Source organism: Mya arenaria, chromosome 5, assembly GCF_026914265.1.
Source record: "Mya arenaria isolate MELC-2E11 chromosome 5, ASM2691426v1".
Classification (NCBI taxonomy): Eukaryota; Metazoa; Mollusca; class Bivalvia; order Myida; family Myidae; genus Mya; species Mya arenaria.
This window is the reverse complement of record NC_069126.1, coordinates 73,566,085-73,576,080: the sequence shown is the minus strand read 5'-3', so window position 1 is coordinate 73,576,080 and position 9,996 is coordinate 73,566,085. Positions and strand designations below refer to the sequence as shown.

Below are 9,996 nucleotides of genomic sequence, written 5' to 3'. Positions count from 1 at the left end.
AATACAAACTATAACAAGATCAACAATTTTCATGTAAATTGTTATGCGACGAATTGCGATCCGAACATATCCGAAGACGTTGCGTTTATCGGATGATAACCGCAATTTCCGCAAGGCAGTTCATTTAAGGAATGGAAGTTGAGGTGTAAATAATGTAAAATTAAACTATAAAATATGTTTGATAAAAACAACTTTTATGAACAAACAATTGTATAAACTGATTAAAGAAAAAAGAAACATCAAGATACAGAAAACGTATGTCTTATACCGTTATTACAAACTTATGGACATATATAATGGGTATTTGATAACTTGTCCCAAACTCGTAGGCTACGGGTTTTTTATAGCTTGGTTTACGAACTGTAGGACCCGATTCATCAAAGTTCACAAAAATGTTTCGGAGGGTGTTTTGCATATTTTAAATAATCTGATGTCTAATAAATGAGTAAACTTGAAAATTCAATGACAATTCATTACACATTCATTATGAAGGATATAAAGTAGGATCTTTACATGTTACCCGACAATGCAATAATCATGCAATTAATATTATTAAGCTTTCAATTGAAACATTTTATGAAACTAACATTGAAAATATGGTCATTTTGTTGAAAAGATATTTAAACGAATTACTTCTTAGTTAAAATAAGAAAATTATCATTATATAAAGCAATATGGTATTCTTAGCATTAAGAAAGTCACGTGATAAGGAAATTTTGTAGTGACGTTGTATGCGCTAAATTTAGACTTTACTTTCGGTTTTATCGCCTGTTTGTTATCATGAAAAATGCATTTAATAATACATTTAAAAAATGTCAAAAAGGTTAAGAGAAGTCATTTGGATATACATCATTTCGAAAACATACTGGGACTGGGACTATAAATATAAATGATATTTGTGTTTGTGTTGTTTTTCGACGATTTAAGAGGTGGGCGGGGAGCGGCGGGTCATCATTTCATATAATTGTACTAGTCAATGCATTTTTATGAAATAATTAGCTTTTTATTAAATGTATATTTGTCACACCTGAACTAAACAGATAGAGGAAGCAGCATAGTCATAAAGATGAAGCTGTTAGTTGATACAGAAACGTTTTGCTTTCTTCTGTTCTCCTTCTGTTGTGTTTGTAGGTAAAGATTGTTGCTCTGCTTGGCATAAAATATCTGCTAGTATGGCCACTCCCTTTCGACTTTGCTGAAAATAAAACAATAAATTGCTGCCTGTCTTCGCATGATTTTTCATTAGTAAAAGGGTTTTGGTGTTAAATGGTATCTTTGGAATGTTCTTAATAAAACTAAACAGTAATTATGTTGCAATAACAACAACAACTGCCGCTGTTATTGCTGTTGTTGCTCCTCCTCTTTCTCCTCCCCTCCTCCTTCTACTCCTACTACTACTTCTTTTACAAACAAACAAACACCAAAAGCAAATGCGTAATGCGGTTAAGTCAATCTTAATTAAACAGTCATTTCATTAACGACGTAGTTAAGCTCAAGTAACATTAAAGAAAACAATATGTGAGACACTGGATATGACGAATTGACAAACTTTACATACATGCATTTATATTGCTTCAGTGCCTTCCGCGTATATGTTTCAGCGATAGAGGAGAACATGTGCATTTAAAAAGGGCTTGCCTTGCCAGTTAGCAAAAATGAGTTTAACCATTGCATACGTGGGGTCTTTATAAACATTTAACTTTGCCCTAGCAGCGCTACGCTTTAACGATTCCTCAACGTTTTCCCATTTTTTTCCGCACGTTGATGATATAAGGATTGTTAATTGGTCGTATGTTTTTTGCAAAACTACAATTAAAGCGGTCGATTAAAACCAGCCATCTATTGTTTGACTAATATCTTATTTTACTGTAATCAGTTTATTAAAGGGACTCGCTCATGTTTAGGACTAAAAACAAATCCCCATGCTATGAACCTATGAAGACTCATTTAATCATTTTGCTCTGTAATATCGATATTGCAGAAGAAGAAAAAAACAATTATAGTATTAAAAGTAATTTAGTTTTAGTGGGGTGCAACCCAACGCCGGAAATTTCATGAACACATTAGAAAACACACGCCTTTACAACCAGGCCAACCTATTTAAACAAAAGTGATGGGTATTTTGACCTTTTAACAATACATTAATAACATCACGTGATGATGTCAATCAACCAATCACGCAACACCTAATCGCTCAGAATGTTGTCTTCAAAGACGACATTTTAGCAAATATCAACATTTGCTGAAGGATTCTAACTTTTGGTAGATTAGTTCAAACAGAACATGCTTTTATTTTAGATCAAACACATGACATACATACAATGAATGAGGTCAAAATGACCCATAATCATTGCAAATATATAAAGACTTCATTAAATACATGGCGATCGGCATATCAGTAATTAAAAAATCAAAAAAATAAATGAATTTTTATTAAGGTATATGAGTATTGGTAAGTTTCGTAACATACATTGAACAATTGACATTTGTACGAATTATTAAGTATGCTGGTTTCTAAAATCGAAAGCTCTATATACAATCACAGCAAAGTTTCTAATGATGTTCATTTTCTTTGATATAATTAGTTCAATGGATTTAAACATACTTGGGTATGGGGAATACTATTGAGAAGTGCATTTTTGTTTTAATGGCGAATATATCCTACATTCAAAAGGGAAGAGGAATTCATTTTCAAAGATATTACACGAGGGACAGGTCCCATTATCAATATCTGTACCAATCCATCTACTTGCTTCGATACTAAAACAGAGCAATTCTGTATATATCAATGCTGACACATTTAAATACAACTGAAAATCTAATTGGAAAATAGTTTAATAAAACAAAGCACTTGAGGGTCCGTTGAGTCTACTTTGGAGACTTTGTACAAAGTTATCTGATAATCTTTGTTTAAAAATAAAAATAATTTAGGGTAATCTCTAGCACCTTGGGACCATACCTCATAGAAACCTAATAAACTTATACCACATTTTACTTGTTTAACCAAGTTCTGTATGGATGAATTTCAATATCGTCCAACATGCGTTGTCAAATAAAATTTACATATATATATATATATTCCGGAGAAAACATAACAATTAGCCAATATTTATTCATGTCAATTGTACTTAATGTTAAGAGTTTAAACCTTATCTCAGCTCGAATAAAATCATTCTGTGTACTAGTTTTTTTACATTTAGTACACATTTGATAAATTATGTATGTGTTCTCTCTTCATGAAATCTTTTAATTGAACCCCATATTTCTGAGCCATACAACGGAATAGGCTTAATAAGTTCATCAAAGAGTTCTTATTTATGTACGGGAGTGATGCTAACAAACTTAATTAAATATTTTCGTAAATTAAATATTGCCTTCTGTGCTTGGCCAGCTAACGTCATTGTTGCTTGCATAAACGATCCTCCTAATGTAAAAATTATTCCAAGTTAGGTGAAATTACTCATTCTATCAATTGATGCGCTATCATAATAAATCGAACGCTCTAGGTAATATCCTGCCTTTTTTGAATATCAATTATTTTGTCTTATTGATATTGACTTTGACCTTTCATTTTGCCAAAAAATACAATGTCATCAGAATACAATTAGCAAGAAAAAAATGAACAACCCAGTATCAACCCCTTCAGCCCCTTTAAGATATAATCTTCCATATCATTAATGTACAGAGAAAAAAGTATGGGAAAAAAGCATTTACCTTGCCTTTACCCTAGGTGGCTTTCAAATATTGCACCTATTTCATTTTGGAGCTTCACTCGTGTAAATACATGATAAGCATTGATTTTATAACGTTAAACAGCCTACCGAAAACATCTAGTGTGTATATTTACAATATAGTCAAAGGCGTTACTTTGGTCAACAAAAGTACAAAATAACTGCTTTTTTGATTGCTAAATTGGGTTATAAGTCCATGGAAAGCAAAAATGTTATCAATGGTTCCCATTGTAGCCCTAAGATCTGCTTGTTCTTTCTAGTAGGACTTGATAACTTTCTGCCACAGTTGATAGCCGCGTTGTAATCAATTTAGTAAATAAGTTCCCGCTTAATAAACATTTGCCTCTAAAGTTGTTTTGGTCGTTTACACTCCCTTTTTCAAGGATTGGAACATTAAGTCATTCAGTTCATTTATCAGGGAAATATCCTACACACGAAATTTAATTATTTTTTTAAACATGAATGCCGACAGCTCATCCTTGCCATTTATAAACATCATTTAATATTAGCTCTGAACCTGCACCTTTTCGGTATTTAGTTTCGAAATACCATAATGCAAGTCGTCTGATAAAAAAGGAATATCCAATTCTTTCAATATATCATTTAATTCAGTATTCATAATATTATTATTAAAAAATATCACATCATCGTTAGGCTAAAAAAATATATCTTTAGGATCCTTTATTGCCCGTAAGTATTTCGTAAATGTGTCCATAGCGATGTTTAGCGAGTTTAACACTCCTTATGATTGGCCACACTTTATTTCTTCATAAAAAGTGGGTCGAAAACTCAAAGTCTAAAAGCTAAAAACTTCGAAAACTTTTCATTTCAATTTGAGGTACAATCTTTTCCGTGCGTGTTCCATGCATATGATACATGTGTTGATGTGTTAAAAGATGAGCACATTATACGAAAGATTATTTTGTCAGAGTTTTCGAATCAGTGGTCATCATTTGAACAAAAGTTCATTCAGCGAAAGTCACATACTGGTTCACTGAATTAGCGATAGCCACATATTTAGATAAAAAAATATTGATATAAAAGTCCATTATTAAGAAAGTCAGTTATGGCAATTCGCCAGACATCATTTATTGAGCTAGATTCTTTCTGAAGTCAAAACGTTACTGACTTCTGCAAACGTCACTGATTAAATTGAAATTACTTATTTAGAAAATCTACATACATGTATATTAAAAAGTAGTAGTGCTGTAACACTTTATAATTTTATCTTTTGTTTAGCAATTGTTTGTAATCCTCCAGTTTTTGTTTTGCTCTGCGCTGTCGGTTTATTGACAATGGTCGTGTTCGTTATTAGTTTATTTACCATTGGTGTATTCGCCATCTTTGTGTTTTCCACTGTTGTTTTTTGTTGCCAGGTTTTTCTCCATCGGTGTATTCGCCGTGGCCAGATAGTTTGTAAACACAAAAACTAAATAAATACTTATAAACCATAATATTTTATCCATTTTTAAAATATTCCTCTCCAATAATTCATTTTGAAGTAATGAGCAGTTTAAACACGTTATCATAAATTACTTGACAGCACATTAATCTAAACAATCATTTCATTTCTGCTTGGGTTATTCAGAAAAACGTTACGTTTTATAATGATTGTTATATTTGGCTTGAACCAGTTTTTATTTCAAATAATGGTACATCAAACATGAGCATTGAATCGGACAAATAACGAAAATCATTAAGTTATTTCAAATACGACTAAGAGCAATGCTTGACAACAATTTAAATTTCACAGAAGTTAGAATTTACAAAAATAAAGCATCGCAGGAGTCATTTATCTGAAATATTGGTTTTAATTTGAAACAAGGGAAACAACCCTTACACATATATTGTAAGAACTATTAATTCAGAATGATAAAATGTGTCAAATTAACATCAAAAACATGTAAAAATAGAAACCTAATGTACTTTTTAGTACACCAAAGAGATAGTTGTACTAGGCAATGCATATTTATAGTGATCAACCAAATATGTTTAAAATTCGAAACAACAAAATATGTTTAAACAGCAGAGTTAGGAAGTTGAGAAAAAAAGAAAATAAATGAGTCAGGCTATTATTAACAACATGTTTAAAGAAATACTGATAAACAATTGTTATTTGGAAGAAATTAATCGGATAATAAGTGCACACATAAACAATAACGATAAAAGTCTGCTCTGTTAAGATCCTACAATACATGCGCATGTAAATGCTAAACGAATAGAGGAAGCAGCATAGTCATGAAGCTGTTAGTTAACACAGAAACGTTTTGCTTTCTTCTGTTCTTCTCCTGTTGAGTTCGTAGCTAAAGATTCCTACTCTGCTTGGCATAAAATATCTGCTAGTATGGCAATTTCCTTTCCTCCGTACTAAAAATAAAACACCCGAAGGTCTAAGACATTTCAAAATTAAAACAGCTGAATTGCTGTCTGATTGTGCATGATTTATCAATATTACAATGATTTAAGTGTAAAAAGGTAATTAATTTTATTTCTTGGATTTTTATTATTAAAACTAAACGATATTCAGATCTATGTTGCAACAACAAAAGCAACAACAACAACATCAACTGCTACTGCTACTACTACTTCTATTACGTCTGCTGCTGGTGCTGCTGCTGTGTTACTGCTTTAGCTGCTGCTGCTAGTACTGCTACTACTACTTCTACTACTACTACTACTACGACTACTACTACTACTACTACTACTACTACTACTACTACTACTAATACTACTACTACTACTGCTTCTACTACTACTACTACTACTACTACTACTACTACTACTACTACTACTACTACTACTACTACTACTACTACAACAACAACAATTACAACAATTACTACTACTTCAACTACTACTACTTCTTCTTCTATTACTTCTGATGTTGTTGCTGCTGCTACATGCTGCTTACACTACTACATTCAACTGTGTTTATAAAATAATTACCAGTTGAGTGTGGATCCTGACTGTCTTGACAACAGATTTTTTCTTTTCTATAATTGGAATGTCCCTTATAATTGCATCTTTTAATTTCTCTGCGTTTATGAAGTTATAGCCGCTTATGGAAATAATAACAGTATGTGTATGTGTTTTGTTTTTAGTACTGAACTTTAGTATAATCAACGACTTGAGAACAACGAACAGTTTTTGAGTTTATATACCTATTGCGGGCACCAGTTGTTAAGAGTAACAACTTTTTTTAATTACTAGTTCGTCACTGATGAAAGTGGGATAGTCGTTGACAATTAAGGTCGGGTTTTAGCTGCTTGGTAACCAAATCTTATGAAATAAATGGCAATTTAAAATAGAAGTTAACGTATTTGATAATAATGAATCAATTGAAATAGAAATACTGATACATATATAAGAATTACATGAGTTACAGAATTACATAAGACTTTTAGCAATATCATAGCAAAACACGAAAGCTTGCACACACGATTAGAACCATTGATTGTTAAATTGATCCTACTTTTCTTAAGCGCATCATCAATGACAATCATTCAGCATGAACACCGCGCTAGCCATTCTTCTAATGGTTTATATTACATGTTTTTTTCTAGTTCATTTGGATTGTTTTTAATATATGTTTTATTATTTAATGTATAAGTAAGGAAATACAATTCTTGTTCGCTGTTCTACCACCGTGGAAAGGAATAGTATGTGTCTGAATTGTTGTTAACCGCAGCTCTTTCCAAATAAGAAAATAAATAAACAATAATATCATAACACAATAAAGTTAATGCAATACGTTGGTTTTCTAAAAGATGTGTTACAAACAGATGTGTGAGGTAAGCTTAACATACGATAATCTACATTGGAATTTAGAGAGGAATGTCGTGCTCGCACGACATTGGACATGGTAAAATAAATGTCATGTTGGCATTGGACATTGGACATACAATATAGTGTATGCTTGGACTTATTTTCCAGACTTACCATTTATTTGGATGGCATGTTCAATTAGGAATTAAATATTTATATATTTTGTCCATGGCTTTAATTGATTGTAAAAGGGTCGGAGATCTGCAGAGGATGTTGCTGTTGTGAAGGAGTTGTTTGAGGAATAGCGGCGTTACACAGTTGAATATATTTCTTTAAATTTGGGATTTCAGAAGGAATTGTATATATTTTTCTGAATTAGAAATGGAGAACCCTGTCGCATAACACTTCAACAGTCAGTTCCCTTGCTGTGGCCATTTCTGGACAGAAAAATGGTGTCATTAAACATTTATGTTGTGTTTTTAATGTGGGTGATTGTTAATTTCTTTATAGTAAACCTCAGTGTTAATACGCACTTTAAGAGGAAGTCGTGTTGCAGTTTAAACGTTCAATGTTACAAAGTTTCAAATTAATGGAATTTTGTAGAACGATGCAATGCTGAAATTTTTGGCTATGTTTGTATCATCAAGAAACAAGCATATCTGAAGTTGTTCACACGTGTAGAAGAAGAAAATAGCTTTAAAATCTCTAAAAGGCTAAGAAATATTGCTAACACTAATATTTGTTTACATCGACTGTGACCCATGGTGACCCATGTGAGAACACATCTACACATTTCTTCTAAACTACAATAAAAGCAATTACTCAAATCCAGCTATCTATTGTATGACACATGAAACACACTAAAACATTTTACGCTGGAATGAACGCATTAGATTGATGATAGTGCTTTTCTCCCACGCAAACAATACTTATACTATATGTACTCTAATCAGTTTATTAAGGGCGCTTTTTGTTGGTCAGGTTATAAACTAGTGTTTGTTTTATATCGGTTTTACGAACTGTGTATATTTAATGTGAAAGTTTCAAATAAAGTGAAAAACAGTTTTATCGTTAATTTTACAAAAACGGAAACTGGTTTTTGAAACGATCGAAATTCGCTCCAGAGTCGGTTTTGTTGTGAGTTCCATTCGGAATCTTGTTTATATTTTTCAATGAATAGCATGTAAAATTCACAATACATTAGTTTTAATCCATGCAATGTTACATATGATCAATACAACTTGTGTTTATGTTTTTGTTGATTTATGCATGTTAATAAAACCAGCTACGCTTTCATGACACATGCACGGCCACTTTTTAACAAGGACTGTATATCGTTATCTTGCAAACCTATGCACAATTGGATTGTTAGTTGAAGCAAACTCGTCTAGACACCACCGTTTCTTCTCCATTTTCCTTCATAGATATGAGTTGTTCAACTCTACACAATAGTGTTGCAAGAATAGCCCTCACAGCGATCTGAAATAAATCTCAAAGGTCACTTTGAAGCAAAAACACCCATGTCAATTCATTTGGTATAACGGCACTTTTATATATAGCAAAAGTTACTACTAATTCGACAGTCCCTAATCAGAAGAAATCGCTTAATTAAAAGTCACTCAGTTCTTTCAACGAAAGTCACTTACTGGTTTAATGAATCAGTGAAAGCCACATATTTAGGAAATATGTCTGCTATTAAAGTCCCTTATTAAGAAAGTCAGTTAAGGTCATTCATCCAACGTCATTTATTTAGCTAGTTTCTTTCTGAAGTCAAAAATGTACAGACTTATACGAACGTGACTGATTAAATTAAAATAACTTATTTAGAAAATATACATACATTTAGTAGCATGGTTATATGTTTTTACTTTACCCTTACATCACTTGATCTGTTCTCCGCTGTTGTTGTATTGTCAATGATCGTGTTCGTTATTAGTTTACTTATCATCGGTGTATTCGGCATCAGTGTGTTTTCCAGTGTTGTATTTGTGGCCAGGCTATTTACCAACGGTGTAAACACAAACACTATATATATAGTTATAAACCATATTATTTTATCCATTTTCAACACGTTCCTCTCCGATAATTATTTTTTAAGTAATGTGCAGTTTAAAACATTCAAATGAATCACTTGATAGCAAATTTATTAAAAAACCCACTTCATTTCTGCGTGGGTTGTTCCAAGAAACGTAACGTTTTATAATGATTGATGAACTTGTTATTTTTAATAGAAGCCGGTTTTCAAGCGCATAATTTTTCTAAGTAAAGACATAAATATGATAATCAAACAATATTGGGGTTGAACCGGTATTTATTTCAGAAAATGATACATAAAAATGAGCATTGCATTAGACAAATAACGAAACACATGAAGTTATTTATGTATAAATAAATACTGATAAACATTTGTTTTCAAATACTACTAAGAGCAATGCTTGACAACAATATATATTTTACAGAAGTGGGAATTAACAAAAAAGCATTGCATGAGTATTTTAAC

The 9,996-nt window shown here is 31.9% G+C and overlaps 1 long non-coding RNA gene across 1 annotated transcript; it reads right to left on the bottom strand.

Moving 5' to 3' along the window:
- Positions 1-8,680: 8,680 nt before the first annotated feature.
- Positions 8,681-9,715, bottom strand: LOC128234246 (uncharacterized). Its single transcript, XR_008260907.1, has 2 exons — positions 9,376-9,715; positions 8,681-8,975 (listed from the first exon to the last, which is right to left on the bottom strand). It is a non-coding gene; the product is annotated as an uncharacterized LOC128234246 (long non-coding RNA).
- Between the last annotated feature and the right edge of the window lie 281 nt (positions 9,716-9,996).